This window comes from Eptatretus burgeri, chromosome 11, assembly GCF_056783735.1.
Source record: "Eptatretus burgeri isolate ZD-2024b chromosome 11, Ebu_testis_v1, whole genome shotgun sequence".
NCBI classification, from domain to species: Eukaryota; Metazoa; Chordata; class Myxini; order Myxiniformes; family Myxinidae; genus Eptatretus; species Eptatretus burgeri.
The window spans coordinates 42,897,330-42,921,329 of NC_140971.1; the positions used below are offsets into that span (position 1 = coordinate 42,897,330).

A 24,000-nucleotide genomic window follows, 5' to 3' on the forward strand; every position below is an offset into this window, starting at 1 on the left:
CCAAAACTGCCCAGCATGACCCAAACCGTACAGCATGACCAAAACTGCCCAGCATGACCCAAACCGTCCAGCATGACCCAAACCGTCCAGCATGACCCAAACCGTCCAGCATGACCCAAACCGTCCAGCATGACCCAAACCGTCCAGCATGAACCAAACCGTCCAGCATGACCCAAACCGCCCAGAATGATCCAAACCTCCCAGCATGACCAAAACCGTCCAACATGACCCAAACCGTCCAGCATGACCCAAACCGTCCAGCATGACCCAAACCGTCCAGCATGACCCAAACCGTCCAGCATGACCCAAACCATCCAGCATGACCAAAACAGCCCAGCATGACCCAAACCGTCCAGCATGACCTAAACCACGAAGCATGACCCAGACTGCCCAGCATGACCCAAACTGCCCAGCATGACCCAGACTGCCCAGCATGACCCAGACTGCCCAGCATGACCCAGACTGCCCAGCATGACCCAAACTGCCCAGCATGACCCAAACTGCCCAGCATGACCCAAACTGCCCAGCATGACCCAAACTGCCCAGCATGACCCAAACTGTCCAGCAGTCTTACATTTTCCCATAAACTGCTTTGCCATCAACCATGCTGTGTCAAGAATAAAGTACATTTGATTGATCAAATTCAAAACTGATGCTGGAAAGGGACGGAGTGGTGGAGGGGGTGGCGAGGATGGAGGGAGGAGCGGCTTTCATTTTACAACAAAAAAATAAAATACGCTTAACGGCTTACAATAAACGACATGGTAATAAATATATATCCTCCACTCTTGCGTCCAATGAACTTCCAATGGGTTTCATCTGACAACGCATTCAGGAGAACACAGAAACACAAAACAAGTTTGCTTTCAAGACAAGTTTGAAGCCAGGGAGATCCTACTTTATCCAACACAACCCACCACCACACAAGCATCATCCTTCCCTCCCCCATCCAACCCCCCCCCTTTTCCACCCCCAGTTTACCAAAAACACCTCCACTCAACAGAAGGCATATGTTTGCAACCTGTCTTTCGCTCTCAGCACATATTGCAACGAGTGATTGCCGACTATCCATTCCGACGGCAGACGGCAGAAAAGAATGCACAAAACCACAGGCATACAAACTCTGTCGATACAAGAAGAAAAAAAAGAAAACTTGGGAGTTTTATCCAACCTACACTCAGATTCCCTTGTCGTCAATCCCTGAATATGGCCTGGACAACGGTGCAAAATGCAAACCATCTCACCTGTCCAGCCCTGCCACTGCGCAGACCATAAACTAACAATGCAGCTGTTCCGCTGAGCAACAGACCATCTAACCTGAGCCTACAGCTGCACTCCCTGCCTTTGGCTTTCCCCAGACAGGCCCTAGCAACAGGAGCAGGCAGCCCATTGGCTGTGGCAAAGAGTGGCTGCCAGAAAGCTACTCGCTAGACCAACTGTCAAGTCATGATGTCTGCCCAGCCACCGTGGTCCCATTACTTCATATATTATTTCATGAATGTGCGATAGCTGCAGCATTCGATGACCTCACCTCTTCAGTGATCAACCATCATAATATGTGTGGATGTTTTATCCAAAACGGGTCATAAAAAAATCCTAAAAAAATGCACACTGTGGGACTCGTTGTGCATTTATGAAACAAACTTACGTCCCACCTTACCTCCACAGCTGCAAAGTCAACGGATGAAAGAAATCACACTTGTATACACGAGATGGAATTCAGGTGTGGCAATTTATATCTCAAATGCCCACACGCTTGCGGTCGAGTTCGATACTATGACGTGGGGACAGCACCACTGCAGTATATCAGAATCCTGGCAGGCAGTGCAAACAATCTAGAGAAGAGCACTTAGCCGAAGATAGCAAGAGTACTCAAAGGATATGTCGCTGCGATTTCATTTCCTCATCGATACAATACGATGAAATTGGTAAAGGCAAATGAATAAACGTCTTAACGCTTATAGCTCTCGATAGGCCTCATGCATGCGTGCAAAACCCAAACAAGCTCGACTTGTGTAGCAGCTGACAAAGCATAGTCCTCTTGTGCAAGAAGTGGGTTGTTCAAAACTTTGTGCAAGCCCAGCCATTGATTCTGTCTTGCTAAATTCCGATGTCAAGTTCGGTTTAAAAATAACAGTACTTGTGAAACAAACGTAGGTATTGGCAATTCATTGCACTTAAAGTGAAACAGACTCACTATTGCTCTGACCCTCCACATTCAACACCCACACTCCCACCAAGGAATGAACAACAAAAGACCTCCAAAAAGGAACTGGTGTTCCTTTCCTTTAATGCCAGCAACAACCATGTGGCAGTTGTGAACTTTTTATGGCCTACCTTTCAATCCAATCAACTACCATCACGCAACAAACAGCTGCTGACTTCCTTCCATGCCACGCACACAGCAAACAGCTGAGCGTAGCAACAAGCAGATAATGGGCTTTAGGGAGGGGCTGAGAATAGCATAGTGGCTACTACTGGCCACCACTCACAGGTCTGTGGCTTTGTTACATTTCAAATAGTCATACCTGATGACTGTGAGATGCTTTTTGTAGGTGCTGTCTACAACTGTGAAGACGAAGCGCTCTTTGTATTTTAATCGTATTCAAACCCAAAAATGTGGAAAGTTCAAGGTTTCAGGGGATTGGAAGACCATTGTGGAAGAATGGGACAGGATTGAGGTTCCACCACTTATAAATGAATGGAAATGTGGGTAATACTTCAAAACGAGGGAGCACTTCTACAGAAGGATGAAAGCTGAATCTCACAACCGAAAGGATTTAAACAACTCTGCTATGACCGTAAGTACTCTCAGTGCAGCTCGCCATTTCCTGGTGGCAGATGGATAAGGACCAAGCACTGTAGATCAAGAGGAAGGAATTTGGCAGTAGTGGTCAGTTTTGGCCTACTCCGCTTGAAAAATTCCACGGGATATTCACACGCATACATGCAAGCGCAAGCAGATGGGACAGATCTTATGGCATTTACTTGAACGCAATTCCCTGCCTGTGAACAACAGGAATCGGAGAAACACTAAACGTGCAGATAACAACCCGACTACTGAGTTATCCTGACAGTTTGGCTGAGAAAGTGTGAGGTGAGTTAATGAAGTGCAAAGTTGGGGGTCATGGGAGGCGGGTCTGGAAAGTGTGAGCAACAAAGGGAAGTCAATAAGAGAATATTGTGCAGAGAATGGAAGGGAAGGGAAAGGAAAGGGTGGAGGGAGTAGAGGGAGAGTGGTGTTGTCCCCCCACTCTGCGGTAAAAAGCTGTTAGAAAAATTAATGGGAAAATTACAAGAAAATAGATTGTTTGAACATGTTTAATTAGCCCAGATGTGGAGGTAAAAAGGAGGGAAATTGGGGGAGGAGAGTTTGGGGAGGGGGATGGGTGGGTGATGATCAATGTGTTCTACGAAAGCCTCACCTCCAACTGTACCTGGCTATAGCATAATGCCTCGATCATAAGAAAAAAAATTGAGATAAAGTATAGCATTTTTATGAACAACTTAATTTTTTTTTTAATAAAATGAGATGACAGGTTGAGAAGTTATTAAACTACCTCTATTGGCTATTAACACTGCAGTGGAGGAACAGCCATTCTGTTCTGTTCTTGCGTATGGCAGCTCAGCTGCCGGGGAGCTATCATTTCTTGGAAGCGTGGCTGTGCCGCTGATGCTGTGCCCCTCTACCAGTACACTTGTATCCATTTCACTGACCTCGGAAAGATGACAGGCCGAGTCAACCCCACTTGGTGTGAATTCAGCAGCCAATGGGGCATGAACTCAAGACCTAAAGGTCGTAAGCCAGTGGAACAGCCATTAAAACACCTCAACAAAATCTAATCAATACTTCAGTTGCTTCTCTCTGTTTTACTTTTTAAAAAAGTATTTGACTTAACAGAAGAAAGACCGACGATGATGATGATATGACCAGACCAGTGACCATTTTGGTCAGTCATGCAGCTACCTTCCTGTACATTAAATATTAAACAGCGACCTTCCTGTGTGCATTTTAACCTGATAAGCAAATGGTGGTTTTCATGTGTACATTTAATACGAGTTCCCTTAAAAGGAACTTCAACGCAGGAGGCGGCCATTGGGTCCATCAAGTCTGTGCAATGGTTACTTGTCCGTTCTCTTTCCTTTTCAAATTCTGAGCTTCGTGCAAGGAAGCAGCACGTACCATTTTAAAACTCTTTTCTCGGACTCAGCAGGGGTTTGAACCGCCAACCTCCCAGACTCAGAGGGTATGCTCGAAACATTATGTCACCGAGTCTGGGAAATAATAATTATCTTATTTTTGATAATCCCATTAAAAGTGTTAGATGTTAGTGTTAGATGGACAGCAGATTTTTCAGTAATCTTTAATTTATTTGAGACCCTTTCCGATTAACCTGCGCTGACTACAAATCTGCAGGTGGACTGACAATTTGAACATTTATTTGCATGTCCACTCCTAATGTGTGACTTTAAAAATGATGTAATCTGCCCCAGAATGCTCGGTGTGCATGTATGTGCAGAAACCCTAGCAACGAAGTCTATCGGTATATTGTGTGTACAAAAAATGGATTGTGACCTAAGAACGGCTCACAACGCTTTGAAAGAAGTCGAAAATACTTGGAAACGTACCTGCGAGAAAAGGGTGTGCCCCTGCACAAAAAATATTTGGAGAATTTTCTGATCGACTCGCCGAAAGAAACTGATATTTTGTAGCCTGCAAAATGTAGGACAGCATTTTGTCCTACTGCAGTACTGTAGTAGTACTGCAAAAACTCCGGACAATGTGGGCAGGGAGTTCTAGCTGACCTCCCCTATCATCCCTGTTAACGAGTGGATTTTGAGCCTTGTGGGATGACCTCGTGTGAACATGGCCGGCTTGGTAATTTATTTAATGGAGTCAGCAATCAGAAAGCCATGCTATAATTCCCAACATTCAGGCAGACTTCCCAGAGGGAGACACCATATCTGGTTTAAATGCTTCTCAACACCAATTTAAAGGTCATAGTGTCGTTTGGTTCAAGGGCTGCAAGAGAAATACTAGATATTCGCATCTATTGTGAAGAGGTGAAACGTCCATGTGTCCGTCCATGTGTGTGTGTCCGTCCATCCATGTGTGTGTGTGTGTGTGTGTGTGTGTGTGTGTGTGTGTGTGTGTGTGTGTGTCCGTCCGTCCGTGTGTGTGTATGTATGTTATATCCAGTGGTTTCGTGCCATGTTTCAACATGACACGAACCATTTGGGTCCCCAAAATGGGTATCAAATGAAATATGCTCATTTTACCATGCGAAACAAGCGTTACAGTTCACTCTCTCTCACACACACACACACACACACACACACACACACACACACACACACACACACACACACACACACACACACACACACACACACACACACACACACACACACACACACACACACACACACACACACACACACACACACACACACACACACACATTCAGAATCCCCCTTTTAAGAAAACGTTTGATCCAATTTGTCTCCAAAACCACCGTTTTTTGACAAAACAGTGTAACTTAAGAAATAAAGAGAAGTCCAATAAACAAGAAGCGAACACTTTGATATCGCGCGGCTGGGGGGCAGTAGAAGTCTAGGTTAAGAACGATGAAACAATTTTGCAGTTATAAAATTTAAATGTAGACAAGGTGAATTAGCATGCATGATGGGAAGAGTTGTGACGTTGGACAAATTTCTATTTATAGCCCTCAGATCAAAGGGACGTACATGGCCATAAGTGTAACAGAAGACGTGACAGAAAACACCGGACAGAATAGCCAATTATATAACAGCGTGATGTCGACGTGCTGTAAAAATGTTATTTAGCACCACTTGGTGAGGGCTGATGGGATGGCCTTGTACCTCGAGGTATGCACATTCACCTCTAAGCTGTCTAGCCTGGGTTTGAATCCCGAACCAGCTATAAACTGTCATCCCGGTGCTTCACAGGCAGGGTGATCCATCAATAAGTGACCTGTTCCTCGGATGGACGTTCAACAGGTGTCCTGTTTGCCAGTATTAGTTCTTTAGTAATCTTTCACATTAGTATTTGTCTTTCTTTGAATTGAGGAAAGAAGATAAAGTTTTGGGGTGAGGCAAACATCCAAGTTTTGAAGGAGATGGCAGAGCAGATAAAAGCACGATGTTAACATACATATTATATGTATGTATATATAATATATAATATATAATATAGTAAAATATAGTAAAATATAGTAAAATAAAATAAAATAAAAAAAAAAATATATATATATATATATATATATATATATATATATATATATATATATATATATATATATATATATATATATATATATATATATATATATATATATATATATATATATATATATATATATATATATATATACATATACATACATATACATACATATACATACATATACATACATATATATATATATATATATATATATATATATTTACATATATGCCTGGTGTTGGCGCAGTGGTTAGGGCAGCGGCTTGGGATCCAAATGGTCCTGAGTTCAAGCCCCGTTGGGCCGCTGAATTAATACACCAGGGGGTTGACTCAGCCTGTCATCCTTCTGAGGTCGGCGAAATGAGTACCAGTATACTGGGCCGGTGTATACCCCGGTTAAAATAGGTGTACCATATCCCTGTGTCATAAGAGGCGACCAGGGTTGTGTCAGGAAGGGCATCCGGCGTAAAACATGTGCCAAATCACTATGTGGATCATGCGGATGATCCGCTGTGGCGACCCCTAACGGGAGCAGCCGAAAGAAGAAGAAGATATATATATATATATATATATATATATATATATATATATATATATATATATATATATATATATATATATATATATATATATCTTCTTACATACATACATAAATATATCATATATTGTCATGCTTATCGACTCTGCCAACAGGTGTCTATGTTGTTGATGCATTATCGGCCTACCTTTGCTCGTACAGTGTGATATCCATTCTTCACAAGAACATGATCCACCCAGACTTCAACAAGTTGTGGGCAACCAAAGTTTTTCATCAATTCATGTCTTCCAGGGTGTAAATACTTTTTGTAAAGAAAACATAATTCACTAAATCTGGAGATAAAATGGTTGGTAAGTTTGTCTCGCTTCTGGACCTTGCTGTATTCAGCAATTTATATGGGTCTGTGTTGCTTACAACCTATATCCCCACGATAATACACGTACTGATGTTTGTGTGGTTTTGTTTGTTTTTCGTGGGCCTCCTCCTACAGTTCTGGGCCGATTACATCCAGACTTGCTACATAGGATCAACATAACCCCAATTGGTGTATGGGAGTGTTCATATCTTTACTGGTGTTCTTTGGTTGTGGGGGGGGGAGGGGGTGGGGAAGGGGGAAACTTTCTCTGCAAATGTGCATCGTGTAATGCCACTCTCGATGAGAGAGGGTATTACAAGGCCTCACCCTTTAGAGCACAGTATTTCTGTCCCCACATTTTCCGGTGCAGTAAAGTGTTTTGAATTGTGCAGCGAGAGGTATTTTGGAGAGGTATTTTGAATTGCACGTTTCAATAAGGATAACACCCCCCCACCCCCCTGACTGCTCCCATTGGGAGCGGGTGCTTCCAGTTGTTATAATATCGCACCTGAGACAAAGTGTCCAACATATTGACATATCCAAGCTTTGGGACAAGCTTTGACCCCGATTACTTGACCATGAAAGCAAAAAGAGGCACAATAACTCAACCAATCATGAACGTATAGTAGTGATTTGTTGTTGTTTTTTCATGTTTTTTTGTTAAACTGTTGCAGAGTTAAGCCCTGCTTTGGATGGATTGAGGTGCCAGCGCTGTGCTCTGGCAGGATGCACCCCTGGATATATCTACTATCTCTGCTAGAACGTATTAACAGGTAATGATAGGAACTCGACACCTCTCATATTCCTATATTTCCATGAGTTTGATTTGCATTCAGGAACGGAACGATTATGGTTAACCATTTTGAAATTGCCAATCTTGTCGGAACTAGGACGCAAAATCCCTCACTTCGCTGACGGGAATACCAATCTTTGCATACTGCTAAACAAAACGGTTGTTGTTAAAGGAAAAAATAAAATTAGGTGGTGAATAGATCCTGGCCTCGCTTTACACTCAGGAAGCAAGGAGGGGGAAAGGGTTAATGGGATATTCATCACAGTCTTTTTAGATGCTGAATTCCAAATAACATACAACAACACACCAAGAGGAAGTTCAAAATAAAATAAAAAATTCTCACCCCCCTCCCCCCCCTCTTCCTTCTTTTGATCAAACTGTCTGGGATATGTATTAAGCACGGGCCATGCCAGGAAACAAACTCTCCTCGTTCATGTATGTGTGTATGCATGTATTGCTATAACGTGTATTGTGAGGTCAGGTATGGGAGCATGGGCCGGAGCAGCACGTCGCTGCGTCCACTTTCCGCCAGTACTCCAGGGACCTCCGTCTGGCCATCCCCCAGGCATATGCCTGGCCCATCCCCATCTCCTTGAGATGCTGATCAACCTGCTGCAACCACAACCGGTCAGCCCATTGGACTCCTCCACTGACAAGGCTCCCTCGCTGAGAGAATCTGGTGAGTACGATCAGCGTCAGGAAAACGAGCCACATGTCCATACAGCCACAGCTGACGGTCACGGACCATGCAGGTAACAAATCTCATTTGAGTCTCTCTCAGCAACAGCTCGTTGGACACAAAGTCGAACCAGTGATAGCCAAGGATTCTCTGAAGAGACCTGGTACCAAAGGAATTAAATCTCCATCTCAGATCCCTGGTCAGAGTCCAAGTCTCACATCCATAGAGCAAGACTGGAAGCACCAAGGACCTGAAGACTTTCATCCTCTTGCGCAGGTACAGACAGCACCACACCCCATGATTCAGTGAATCCATGACTCTCCAGGCCTGACCCAGACATCTGTTGACCTCTGGCTCACAGCCAGCGGAGACATTAATATCACTGCCAAGGTAAGTGAATCCCTCCGTGACTTCAACATCCTCACTAAAAACAGGTACAGACAGGATAGCAGCATCCAAGATGTCATTGAAAGCCTGGATCTTAGTTTTGACCCAGGAAACCCGTAATCCCAGCAGCTCCGACTCCTCATTCAGCACGTCGAGGACCCCAAAAAGGATATCCAGAGTCTCCACAAAGATGACTGCATCATCTGCGAAATCAAGGTCAGAGATCTTGACATTCCCAAACGATGCACTGCAGCTTGATCTCTCCAACATCCTCCCGAGAATCCAGTCCATACAAGCGCTGAAAAGTGTGGGGGCCATTACACACCTCTGATGAACTCCAGTAACAACTGGAAATAAGTCAGAGATGGTACCACCACACTTCACAGCACTCTCAGTACCAGAGTAGAGTTCAGACATCAGATTGATCAGTTTTGGTAGCACCCCAAGAAGACCAAGAATCCTCCAGAGGGCATCCCGATTCACTGAATCGATCACTTTACAGAGATCAACATAAGCCACAAGCAGCCCCTGCCAAAACTCTCGCCTGCGTTCGGTGAGGACCCGAAGAGCAAGGACACAGTCGATTGTTGACCTCTTTGGTGTAAAGCCTGACTGCTCCGTGTGCTGGTGCTCAAGCAGATGGTGGTGAACCCTATCAATAATTATCTGAGCAAAGACCTTGCCCGGCACTGAGAGCAGCATCACCCCTCGGTAGTTGTTGCAGTCTTGGCGATCACCCTTCCCTTTCCAGAAGGGGACAACAAGGCCCCTCTCTTCCAGTCAGTTGGTATGATGCCTGTGTTCCAGGCAAGGCACAGAACTGCATGTAATGACATGAGTACAGCATTTCCACCAGCCTTGAGAAGTTCAGGCTGGACGCCACAGATCCCAGTCGCTTTACCCAATTTCAACCGGTTTGCCGCAGCCTGTGTTTCCACAAACGAAGATGGATCACAGTTGCACTGGTATTGCTGTACTGCACTGGTATTCCCTATTGGACAAATTGTTGATGGACGGAGGGAAGGATGCACGCACGCACATCGGCATGCCAAGTCCGAGCTCCTTTTAAATACAAGATGCTGAAAATAATTATGTGTGAAAGATTATATTTGAATCACAGATTTTGCACGAGCAATGACAGGTTAAAAGTGCACGACCAGCAGAACCGAGTCAGTGTAAACACCTACACAGTACATGACTAAAAGGCCTTGTTTAGCATTCACAGGCCATTTTGAGAGTCATGTATTGGCTCGTTCAAACTTGCAGTTGCTCCAACTGTCTGTTGGATTGGTAGACTGGTTCAAAGAGTGATTGGGAATGGAGTGCCTGGAGAACATTTAAGGGATGCACAGGCAATAGTAAGGAGCGGGGTTAGAGGGGTTATGGAGAGCAGCAGTTAAAGAGATCTGGGCAGAGTACAACATGGAAAATCATGCTAAGTCCAGCAATTATTATTATCAACCTGCATTGGCATTACAGAATGGTTGATGAATAATGGAAAAGGGGTAGCTTTGTTGCCAGAAGGAAGCAAGCAAAAAGTACAAAAGCACTGACGATCTATCCTTCACTGTATAGCATGTCATATAGCTGTCTATCTTTCATCAGGGCAAGTTTCGGGTGTTTATCCTTCATCGGGTCAAGCTACAAAGGGTGACCTGAAACATCAGTGCCTGTGTGTCTTTTGCTTTGTCTTTTTTGGCAGACCAGAATAGTGGATAGCTGAGCAATGAAGGACACCGAGTGATACAACCAAGACAAAGATGAGGATCAAAGAGGAGAGGAAAGACAAGTTTTTGGAGTGGGTTCACCGGTAGCCATGGATATAACAGCACACGCTCAGGTGGTGGTGGTGGTGTTTGGTGGCATTTCCGTCTCTCTTCACGAGTCTACAGTTCGACTGCACCATTTTATAAGCTGCCCATTATATCAAGGCTCCCTTTGCTGAATCCACAATGTCTACCACTGTACATACTGCCAACACTCACAAGGTATTTCCACTGCACCAAAGTCTAATCAGGCATGGTGGTTTTGCAAGCTGTGCCTGAAAACAGTCATCTCTCATTCAACCTGTTCTTCCTGGCTTTCACTCATGTCCTCGTGCTGTCAGCACCCCCATCGGGCCCAAAAGACTTTGAATTGTTAAATAAATAATAATTGCGTCGAGTCATGGGTTGATTTCTCTCTGATTGATTGATTTCTTCTTGATTGATTTCTTTCTGAAGCCAGAACAGATGAAAAAAGAAAAATTGACAATCTGATTTGAGCCTTGACTTGAACAGCCTATTCAGTGCATTATGGTGATGTGACGAAGGCCTCCATTAACATGTTCTATTATATTCAACTCAATGTAATTTTAGGCCATTGTTCTCCAGGAATTTTTTTCAATTTCATCTATCCATCTGATTTTTGTGAACCTCTTCTTCCCCCAGGGCCTTCTCTATCGGTTGTTAGTTTGTAATAATTATTGTTGTGCACAAGTTATCTGGTTTTCATGCTGTGTGTCTGAATGACTTCAATTTCAGCTTTTTTGACTGCGACCAGAACATTAAGGAATTTTCTTTTCCATCTGATCCATTTGTTTCGCTTCTACTCCCTTTTGTCTACCGTCAGTCAAGACGGCATCTTTCCGTGGTTATTTGCATCGTGATCAAGGTTTTCTCAATCCTTTGTTAGAGACCATGTTTCACTTTCACAAGTCATTGCTTGGAAGGAGAGTTTACTTTTCAGGATATATAACTTAATTTTCAAAATTCTGCTCATCCTGCTCCAGTTGGTCTCTTTTCTTCTTCATGTATGAGTTGTTCTAAGTAAATGCAATTGTCAGTTTCTTCAAGTGTGCAAAGATCAATTTGAATCTGTTCCTTTTTTGCATCGCAGTTGAACATTAATTGTGTTTTGGTCATATTGAGTTAAGCATTTTTAATCCCATCTTTTGACTTTACAAATCGAGCTCTTCAATCCTGATTTTCAGTTCTTCAGCATTGTTTGAAATTAAAACGATGTCATCTGTAAATCGCAGATGAAGTAATCTTTCATCATCGACATTCATTTCTCTATTTTCCCACAGTTTAACTGGAACTCCAAGTGCACGTCGTGAACAATTGTGGTGAGGTTGTCCCTCTCTGAATCCTCTTTCGATCTTGATCTTACCACTATTTTGGTGCAGTTTCAAGGTTACTGTTCCACCCACCATCGCATACCTCGCTTAATATATTGATGGACAGCATGTCGAGTTCACATTTATGTGATGGAGAGAGCTTTATGACGGCATTTACTTCAACAGAGTTGAAGGCTTTTTCATAACTCAACGAACGCGAGATGCAAAGGAAGTTTATATTCCAGGTTGATCTCTCCAGAAGCTGATTTACTGTATGAAGGTGGTCCATTGTTGAGTAACTACTTCTTAAACCAGTGCCTGCTTGCTGCCATGGTTAGTTGTTTCGTTCAATCCCAAGTCTGTTCGTGATAATTGTTGTAAACATTTCATAAGTACTGAAGAGAAGGCTAATTGGATGGTAATTCTTTAGGTCCACCTTTATCTCCTTTTATGTGGATCACTAACAGCTCAGAGTTCTTCAAAGTTACGTGGATTTTTCGACTTTCTGAGCACTTTGAAATGTTTTGTGAATTTACAGTGCAGCAGTTCACCACAATCTTTGATCACATCAACAACAATTTAATCTTCATCAATAGTCACTGGTGAGATGGCTTCACTGTTATTTGTTATGTCTGACATAATGGTAAGTTCTACTTTCTCACTGTAGAGTTGTTCATATAATTCTTATGCATGTTTAACGAGGTGACCCGTTTGTGATGACGTTTCCCTTTTCTACTTTAATGGCAAAAATCTCAGCACCTCTTGTCATGCATCGCACCGCTTGATTTTAAGCTTCCATTGTTCTTCACTATTTTTTTGATTTCCTTCATGTTTAAGTTTCTTAACTTCTCTAATACTCATATTTTGAGAATTATTCAGTTGATAGTATTCAACTTCTTTCAATGCTGTGCCTTATTTCAATCCCACTTTGTTACCTTTTCAACCGAAGGTGGACGGAGGTTATGTTTTCAACCCCGTCTATTTATGAGCAGGATATCTCAAAAAGTTGTGGACAGATTCAGACAAAACTTGGAAGACAGGTTGAGTGTGTGACAAGGAAGAATTGATTTGATATTGGTGAAGATCTGATCTGTATCGGAATTAAAAAAAATATTTTCCAAGTGATTCTTCATCGTTGAGAGATGAGGCCAAAAACTACGAATGGAATGATATTTCAAAAAGTTGTGGACAAAACTTGGTGTACGAGTTGGGTAGTTGACAAGAACAAGCAGATTACATTTTTGTGAAGGTCCGAATACAGATCCGGTCTATCAGTGGAATACAAAACGAGGTACGCACTCTACCGAGAACTGTTCTCGTCTTGATAAAGTTTTTGGTTATGCAGTTATGTGCAAAAGGCTTAGGCCACCATATTTTTCCCCAATTTGCAATTTCTCTCTTGCAAGTAATAGAAACCCACACCATACCCAGGATAATGATGTCCAACTCAACTAGACTCAAAATAATAGTTTTACACCAAGAAGGCAATTCCCAGAGAGAAATATCCCATAAAACAGATACTGCATTTCCAGATGTGGCATTCTAGCAACAATACAGAAGCATGAGACTGGAGATGTAAAAGTTAGAAAACGGATTAGAGGGCCAAAGAAACTCAGTAAAACAAATGAGCAATACTTAAAGATAACTTCCTTAAGAAATAGAAAAACCACCCTGAAAACATAATGCCTCCAGCGACTTTGTCAGCGGAGACGTAAAAAATTATCAAGTGCTGAACTTACACAAGAACTGGCACCGACATCAAGGGTTCAAGTGGACTCGAGTGTCAGAAGGTCTCTTATCAAAAGTAGTCTCCATGGGCGAGTTGCTGTCAAAAAGCCCTTTCTGCATAAAAATAACAAAGCCAAGAGAGTGAAATATGCCCAAGAACATCTGAGTTGGGATTATAATCAGTGGGGAAAGGTACTTTGGAATGATGTCAAAGTTTGAAATTTTGGAACAAAGTGAAGGAGGGTTAGTGAGAAGTATAAGGATATGTGTCTACAGCTTATTGTAAAACATGGTGGAGGCTTGGTTCAGGTTTGGGGATGTATTTCTGCTGCTGACGTTGGTGATTTGGTAAGGGTTGAAGGAATAATGAATGCTCACAAGTACTGTACAAGCAGATCATAATCCACCATGGTATCCCAGTCAGAAAGGAAGCCAATTAGTGACATCTTTGTTTTCCAGCATGACAATGACCCCAATTGCACTGCAAATGTCGTTAAAATACATTTACAAAGAAAAGTAGAGTGAAGAACTCTACAACTATTAGAATGGTCCACTCAAAGTCCTGGCCTTAACATTATACAAGCTGTCTGGGATTATTAGAAGCCAATTAACATCAAAAGACGAATTATGGGAAACATATCTGAATGCATGGAACAATATCCCAATGGAATTTATACAGAAATTGCAAGAATACATTCCAAAACGGATATCTGCAGTTTTGCATGAAAAAGGTGGTGACATCAAATATTGAAATTTCATCCATTAATCTATCTATAATTCCAGCAATCTGTGTGTGTGTGTGTGTGTGTGTGTGTGTGTGTGTGTGTGTGTGTGTGTGTGTGTGTGTGTGTGTGTGTGTGTGTGTCTGTGACCATTGTTTCTCGACAACCTCTGGTCCGATCTAATTGAAACTTGCCAGGTATATTGCTGGGGACCTGAGGATGTGCCTTTTCAAGGTTTGATATTAATTGGACAAGTGCCTCCCAAGTTATGGCCATTTATTTACCAACCAATGACAAGACACGTTGTTGCGTGGGCGTGGCCGATGGGGAAGGGAAGCTCAGCCGCGTTCCCCATTACGGGTTACAATGTACAGACTTGCGGAGAGTGATGACCATGTATTCTAATAATTTCTCGATTTCTTATGCGCATTTATAGATAAACACAATGCCGCAAGTTATGATCGTTTTCATATGAGACGGTGCATACATTTTGGTAACATCAGAGTACTGGTGTGCTCCGAACCAGGAAGTAATTTTTTTTTCTCTCTTCTCTTCTCTTTTTGTTTTTCCTTGCGATGACATTGCGAAAAGGCAAAATACGTTGGCGCTAATTGAATAATTGGCCATTAAAACCTAGATTGCGAATCATCGTAACTGTGATATGCGAACTTCCGGGCCACGCATGTACAGGCACGCGAGAGCGAAGAAACGGCCTGTGTGGTTGTTGTTTGTTGCTCGCGGTTGGAATATTTATTTATTCTTTTTTTTTTTACGGGCACATACTAGTCTATATATAATTCCAGCAATCTCTGTGTGTCTGCGACCGCTGTTTCTCGACAACCCCTGGTCCGATCTAATTGAAACTTGCCAGGAATATTTCTGGGGACCTGTAGATGTGCCTTTTGAAGGTTTGATATTAACCGGACAAGCGGTTCCCAAGTTACGGCCATTTATTTACTAACCAATGACAGGATATGGTGCTATGACATCGCGATTGACGTCACAATTCTTCATCATTTTATTTTTTTTTGCACAATTGACGTCACAATTATTTTTTTTGTTTTTTGCACGTATGGCCACGTGTGAGCGAAGGAATGGCCCGTGTGTTTGTTTGAAAGTTTTTTTTTTGCACGTATGGGCACGCATGTGCGGGCCCGCACTAGTATTGTAAAATACAATTAATTTGTGTTTCTTCAATAAAACATAATCATTACAACACCCTAAATTTATCAACATCTGCTTTTGTTTACAATGAAAACGTTTATTTTCAAGATGGTCAAAGAATTTTACACAGTTATATAGAAACAAGACTCAATCACAACCCTCACCCATAATTGGAGGAAATAACCAATCACCTTTCACCTGATCAATTACCCCAGATCACTAGGATTTCCATAAATTAACCTCATGCTCTTTCAGCCAAAGAAACCTACATTGGCAGGATGGCAGCATTACACATTGCATCAAGCAACCAATAAAAACTACACAAGGTAGCCCTTTGCCATTTCAAACCTGACCCGGGTTCCTTTGCAGCTCAGACATTCACACACATGAGAATCCCAAAGCTGCACAACCCCTCAGCCACCGGACTGGTTTCATCACTTGTTGGCGAGTCATCAGCGACAACGTAGACAGGAGCACGCACCACTGATGCTCTTCCAGTCAAAGAAAGCTGCTATTCCCTGCAATTGCGGGTGAGAGATGTGATTGGGTCTTCTTATTTATATTCTTGTGGTTTTGGAAATACCCCGGGGTGTCGCACTCAACACACTAGGGATCCATAGTGTAAATATTAAGAGTCATTCTGTTTAGTTAGGTGACTCTCGTATCAGTGGACAGGGAAATGTGGTGTGTGTGTGTGTGTGTGTGTGTGTGTGTGTGTGTGTGTGTGTGTGTGTGTGTGTGTGTGTGTGTGTGTGTGTGTGTGTGTGTGTGTGTAGCAGGTTCAATCCCCCTTTGTAATCTTCCTCTTTCTAAAATCCCTTTCTTGTCAATCCCTCTTAACCCTCTCCTTCCCTACAGCGCAACCATGCACACATAGCATTAAGAAAAACACAATCAAAGCCAGTTCAGCACTACCATCATTGCTCTGCAAGGCAGTTCCAGCGCTACCACAGTGCATAAACCACACCGCGCCAGTTCAGCACGACCATCACCATCACACAAGCCATTCCAGCCTGAGTGCTGCAGTGAGGAAGAAAGTTACATGGCCAGACCCTTGGCGGGTGAGCGAAGATTGCTCGACCGAACCTCTGAGTGGCTCTGTGCTGTGCGCGCCAATGAGAAAGCGGCACATGGGAGTCAAAGGATTCTGTGGTGACCTTCGCGATGAGAAGCCATAAAAGACGGTGCAATCAAGGCATCCTGGCTGTTCTGTATATGGGGAAAGAAACGAGGAACTGCTTTGGTCTGGGAGATGGATCAGGATGGGCTGTGCCACCCGAACAAGCGCAAATTTCTAACCAGGGCGAACAGGCTGGGCCACAAGTGACCAAGTGGATGGGCAGCATAAGTTCCTTAGACATACTGATTCACACAATTTGTTCTTGCTATCGATACCTTCCAATTCCTCCAATTGAGATGCACAACAGAGCTTGACGTTTGCCTTGTGACCCGTTAGGGCACACAGAGTATCAACGATTACGATTACCCCACTGATTCACTGTGCTAGATTAGCTGACGTCCCACCTATGGTTCAAATTGGCCATACGTAATTGATAGACAAAGGTTGGTGGCCGAAAGCATGGTTTTCTCATTTGGGATACAGCTAAATCACTGGGAAGATAACACAAGAGTTGGCTGCGGGGACCATACCAGATTTAGTTGTTTAAGACCGCATCAGTAGTTGCTAAGCAACACGTCGGGTAGCGGAGTTATCTGTGGCTCATAGGTTTCAGTCGGAGATGAGGAAGTTGGTCCGAGCCACCCCTTCATGAGCCACGTGACCCCAAACCCGTAACAACATATTGACTGCCATTGGCATTGCACATCATAATGTAGAAGCTTGGGAGCCTCGGTGGTTTGAGTTTAGATCTATGCTGTTGCTGATGCTGATGATTGCCAACAAGTTATGAAACTGTTCATGAAATGAAGACTGAGAGGGTGTGTCACATTTGGGTTCTCCTGCATATGCTACTTCTGATTATCTGCAGCTGCAGATAATCAGAAGTAGCATATGCATAGGTTGGGTTTGAAACAGCAAAGTTAGGTTGGGTTTGATATATAGGTTGGGTTTGAATATAAATATATTATTATAATATAAAAACATTATAACAAAATATATTATAATATAAAAACATTATAACATAATAAAAACATTATAACAAATAAACAAAAAAAACAAAAAAAAATGAATATTATAATATAAAAACATATAGGTTGGGTTTGAAACAGCAAAGCGCTTACCTTGCGTAGGCCTTCTTGGTTGTTTTATCTAGTTTCTTCGGCTTGAAGAGCATGGGAGGTGTCATATATATATGTATGTATGTGTATATATACATATATATATACATATACATATACATACATATAAGATTAGGGCGGTTGGGATTGCACATTTTTAAAGAAGAAGAAGGCGCTTCCAACCAAAAGTCGATTGTGCCTGATGAAGCCAGAGAAACATTGCCTGAGACTGGGTCTGCTCTCGCTTTTTTTGCTCAAATTAGCGGAGTCGATCTTGTTTTTTACTTTTGGTTGGAAGTATTCTTGTTCTTACAAAATGTGTATATATATATATATATACAGAAATATATATGTACACACACACACACACACACACACACACACACACACACACTGTGCTAGATTAGCTGACGTCCCACCTATGGGACGCACACAGTATGGGACCCACCGTCACTCTCTCTCTCACTCACACACACACACACACACACACACACACACACACACACACACACACACACACACACACACACACACACACACACACACACACACAATTGCCTGCAAAAGTATTCACCCCCCTCCAAAGTTTTCATATTTTGTTTCCACCTGAGCTTATTTCATGATGCTTTCAAATCGAATCTACTATAAGAGGTGTGTTCAAAAAGTATCCAACCTTAATTTTTCGTGTGTAAACAAATGAAGCTAGGGAGGCGTGGTTTGGTGCACGTATGTAGGCGATCCTAATCCGTATGCGTGAATATTTTCCCACCTACAGAAGCTCTCAGTCGCAGACAGACCGCCGATGAGTGAGGAAGTGTAAGTGAGCGCCGTCGGATTTTCGTTTTTGACAAAATGACGGATCACTGTGGTCTCATCGCCAGTGATCACTGTGTTGAAGAAGTTGGGATCGCTGTTCACAGTCTCCAGCATGTCCTGTGCGATCTCCAAACGGAGTTGCTTCTGCTCGATCGTTAGCAGCTTTTGCACGAACTTCGCTGAGATTCTCCTTAAGCCCAAATCCTCAGTCACAATGGAATGAACGGATCCAATGCTGACGCCCGCCTCGTCTGCAAGTTCTCTGATCATGATTCGACGATCCTGCATCAGCAGGGTCCTCACTTGGTCAATGACGATCTCATTTCGGGAGGTTGAGGGCCTACCAGAACGTGCTTCACTTTCCACTGATGTGCGACCATCTTTGAAGTGGTTGTACCACTCTTTTATCTGTGTGATGCCCATTGCTTTGTTCCCGAAGGCCTGTTGAATCTTGCGGATCGTTTCCACTTGGGAATAGCCAAGCATTACACAAAATTTGATGCAGTAGCGTTGTTCAAGTCTTTCTGTCATTTTGTCAAAAACGAAAATCCGACGGCGCTCACTTCCACTTCCTCACTCATTGGCGGTCTGTAGGCGACTGACAGCTTCTGCAAGTGGGAAAATATTCACGCATACGGATTAGGATCGCCTACATACGTGCACCAAACCACGCCTCCCTAGCTTCGTTTGTTTACACACGAAAAATTAAGGTTGGATACTTTTTGAACACACCTCGTATAAATGGCAGTCCTTCTGTCTGTCTGTCTGTCTGTCTGTTTGTAACCAATAAGCTCCTAGACCAGTGAACCGATCTTGATGAAACTTTACACACATATAGACCGAACATTCAGCTCCAGGATGCACTGAGTGGCTTTCCAGAAAAATGAAAATATATATATATATTTAAAAAAAAAATCCCATTAAAAAAAAACGCTTTTGAATAGTGCGCCGGCGTATTAATCGTAACAAAAGGCTTCATGGTTAAAAACGCTAGGGTTTTTTGAAATACAAAATGTTCGTATTCGTTGACTTTTTAAACATACACATTCTCCTCCTGTTAATTGAATTCTCGAACTGCACGCGCAAGGCAACAGCTAACTGCTGATAGATCTGTTCATGAAAGAGCCAGGCAAGCAGAGTGTCAGTTGTGGGGAGAGAGAGAGTCGTCTTACTGCTGATATATCTGCTCATGAACGAGCCAGGCAAGCAGAGTCGGCTGCAGAGAGGTAGAGGTAGAGGTAGAGGTAGAGGTAGAGGTAGAGATAGAGTTGTCTTACTGCAAATAGAGCATCACACCGACGTGCGAGAGAAGCACAAAACTCACGTTCCAGCTTTCTAGGTCTGGGTTTTGGCAGGACATCAAGGACAGTTTTCACTGCTGCGAGAAACATTGAGTGGCTCAAGGCCGCCTTTAACTATGACCTCTCTGAGGATTACGGCAGCATAAAGCCTTCCTTCCATAAATCTGAGGAATAAAAGAAGCCTTCCTAATTTTCTCCATACATCTAATGCCTCAGTCTAACTAGTGTGAGGAAAATAGGGCAAATTTCCCGGGTATTACTGGGTACTTCAGCTAGTTTAATATAAAGAGTCTTCACAAACTACTCCAAAGTGATAAAGCTAAAAAAATAAAATGAGGATAAAATGTGAATAAGTTTGATTAACAGAGAAAATCAGATGATTCTCAGTTACATGAGTATTGAAACCCTTTGCCTAATTAACCCGAAATCACTTCAGGAGCAAATTATTTGTTTGAAAGGTTACAAAATAAGTGTAATATGTTTCACCTGTATGTAATCAGTGGTTTAACTTAATAATTAAGCACCCCCACTTATCTAAGGAGTTTAAAGGTGCAACTCACTTGGTCAACCAACAAGGCAAACATGAAGATCAAGGAGCTTTGCAAAGAAATCAGACATAAAGTGGTGGAGAAACACCGTTCAGGAGAGGGTTATATAAGAAGATTTGAAAGTCACTCATTATCCCTTTGAGTACGGTAAAATCCATCATTAAGAAGTGGAAGACGTTCCATACCACCCAGACTCTACTCAGATCAGGTCACACATCGAAACTCAGTCGCCGGGCAAGCAGGAAACTGGTTTTGCATGTCACTGTGAATCCAACAATGACTTTGAAAGATCTGCAAGACTCTTTGTCCAAGATGGGGGTCAATGTTCATCAATCAACAACATCCCATTCCCTTCACAAAGCTGGCCTCTATGGACAGGTGGCAAAAAAGAAGCCATAACTGAAAAAGGCACATCTAAAAGCTCATATGGAGTTTGTGAAAAAGCATCTTAATGATGCTACAGGCATGTGATGAAAGGTTATGTGGTTAAATGGGACAAAAATTGAACTTTTTGAGATAAATTCAAAGCTTTAAATGTGGTGCAAGCTGAACACTGCACATCACCCAGTCAACACCATCCCTACTGTCAATCATAGTGGTGGCAGAATAATGTTGTGGGGCTGCTTTTCATCAGCAGGGACTGTCAGGATAGAAAGCACAATGGATGGTGCAAAGTACAGGAGAACCCTTGATGAAAACCTGCTTGATTCAGCCATGAATATGAAACTGGGTAAGAGATTCACATTTCAGCAGGACAATGATCCAAAGCACAAAGCTAAAGCCACACTGGAGTGGCTGAAAAATAAGAACATAAATGTTCTTGAGTGGCCAAGTCAAAATCCTGACTTGAACCCAATTATCCAATTCAATATTCATGGCAGAAGATCGCGGTCCATCGACGATCCCCAAACTTGGCAGAACTAGAGCAATTTTCACGTGAAGAATGGGCAAAGATTTCACCATCTCACTGTACAAAGCTGGTGGAGATCTTCCCAAAAAGATTCATCGCAGTCATTGCTGCAAAAGGTGCTTCCACCAAGTCCTGACCTCAGGGGCTGAATGCTTCTGCAACCAGTGAATTTTGATTTGTACATGTTTTTTTGCAGGTATTCCTGACATGTAACCTCCTTCAACTATAAATGCTCAGTTCTCTTCAGTTATGAATAAGAAAGTTAATTTGGAAAAATTTGTTTCGACATAATTAACCTAAATGTGGCATTATTGGTCGGGGGTGAATACTTTTGCAGGCCACTGTACATCATTTACAATATCCTTTAGAAACGAGTTTTTTTTTTGCATAGTCAAGGCTCGTAGAAGAGCTACAACACACAAAGGATAAATGTGTATGTGTGTGTGTGTGTCCATTACTGGTTTAAATATATGATGAAATTTGTGAGGAACAAAAACGTGTGTGTGTGTGTGTGTGTGTGTGTGTGTGTGTGTGTGTGTGTGTGTGTGTGTGTGTGTGCGTGTGCGTGTGAGTGTGCATACAAGAAGGAAGGACGGAAGAATTGAAAATTATTTCAGCCTCTACTGTTCAACATAACAGTTTCAAACAGGAAAGCATATCTCAGATTATCCCGTTACATCCTTAACCATCACCTCAAGTGGATAGATGAGCGATTCATTATTATTTAGGGGACAGACTGGTGAGGATGTAGTGATTAATTTTGCCTTTAGAAATAGCATGCGAGTTCTGGAGATTATATCCATGTGGAGCCAAAAGATAATTGAGAAGTGATCGAGATAGGAATATAGACAATATGCATCAACCCAAGAAGTTACACACAGAGCAGATCACACAATGGAGAGGGAAAGAAAGAGAGGGAGGGAGGAAGTGGGAGTGGGAAAGTGAGACGGAGGGGGTGCACACACTGAGAAAGAGAAAGGAGAGAGTGAGAAAGGAAAGTGGAATAAAATAGAATGAACACCGACTGGGTCATCAGCCGTGCCCTGTGACCTAATGGAGGTTTCAACCCTTTCAACACACGGGCCTGTCGTACATGGCGGACTCACAACACTATATATAAGAAACCCCATTTACCTTTTCAGGAAAAATGAAAAATAGAATCCGAGTAAGCAACAAATGGTAGCAATTTTATAATGATGAAAGGGGGCGGTGGAGGGGGTGGAGGGGGAAACGATGCATTTGTGAAGAAAAAAAGGCAGGGTATAAAAGGGTCAAAAAGAACCTCAGTATACAGATAGTGAAGGAACAATAGAGAATATCTGAGGTGGTGGTGGTGGTCGTATGGCAGCTTAGCTGCCGGGGTAGCTATCACTTCTTGAAGCGCGACTGTGTCGCTGATGCAGTGCCCCTCTACCAGTACACACACTGGAACTGGTACTCATTTCGCCGACCTCGGAAGGATGACAGGCTGAGCCAACCCCCTGGTGTATTAATTCAGCGGCCGACGGGGCTTGAACTCAGGACCCTAGGATCCCAAGCTACCACCCGAACCACTGAGCCAACACCAGGCTCATATCTGAGGTGAAACACAACGAGAACAGCACTCGGTAGAGCGCATACCTCCACCAGCAGGCTGATTGGTTTACGTTTTGTAATCCCACTGATAGGTTAGATCTGGATCCGAACCTGAACCATCATCAAATCGGCTTGGTCTTGTCATCAAACCAACTCCTCCACGAAGTTTCGTCCTAATCCATCCACAACGTTTTGAGATATCATGCTATGCAGTACTGTACTGTATATCGCTTTCGGCCCATGTTTCAATGATGAAGATTAAGTTTAAAAATTAAAAAAATGTCTGCATCCAGATCTGGATTCTGATCTTCACCAAAATCGAATCAATTCATCCTCGTCACACACCCAACTTGTCCACCAAGTTTCATGTCCGAATCCATCCATAACCTTTTGAGATATCCTGTTCACAGACAGACAGACATACATATAATGAAAGACAGACATGGGTGAAAACACAACCTCCAATTCTTTTGAAGGTTCCTTTTTAACATAAAAAAGGTTAAAACAAAAATCAATTTCAACAGCTTGGGACATGGACTCCAACCCCCATGACCAAAGTACACAGTCCAACAAGACGAGCATACAGATGCACCGAAGGCTGAAGCACATGGTCGATCAAACACACACACACACACACACACACACACACACACACACACACACACACACACACACACACACACACACACACACACACACACACACACACACACACACACACACAATCAGAATGCATGGTCATACAATTGGACCACTCCTCAATAGGAGTAAGTCCACATGACAAGGAGGTTCGAATGATGCATTTAAATTCTCTCTGCTCTCTGACAGGGCCGGATTTAGGGCAGGGCCCACAGGGCCACGGCCCGGGGCTCCGCGCCTCCCACGGGCCCCGCGCAAACGCA

At 42.9% G+C, this 24,000-nt stretch overlaps 1 protein-coding gene across 9 annotated transcripts in view; it reads right to left on the reverse strand.

The window, feature by feature from the left end:
• Window positions 1-24,000, reverse strand: part of LOC147016956 (atos homolog protein A-like) — a 103,961-nt gene that overhangs the window by 48,761 nt on the left and 31,200 nt on the right. For 2 of the 9 annotated variants that reach the window (XM_085846252.1, XM_085846253.1), the window contains exon 2: window positions 13,836-13,938. The exons of the other annotated variants lie outside the window; for them this stretch is intronic. The gene's annotated coding sequence lies outside the window, so the exon portion shown is untranslated. The remainder of the gene's footprint in view (window positions 1-13,835; window positions 13,939-24,000) is intronic. 9 annotated transcript variants of the gene reach the window in all.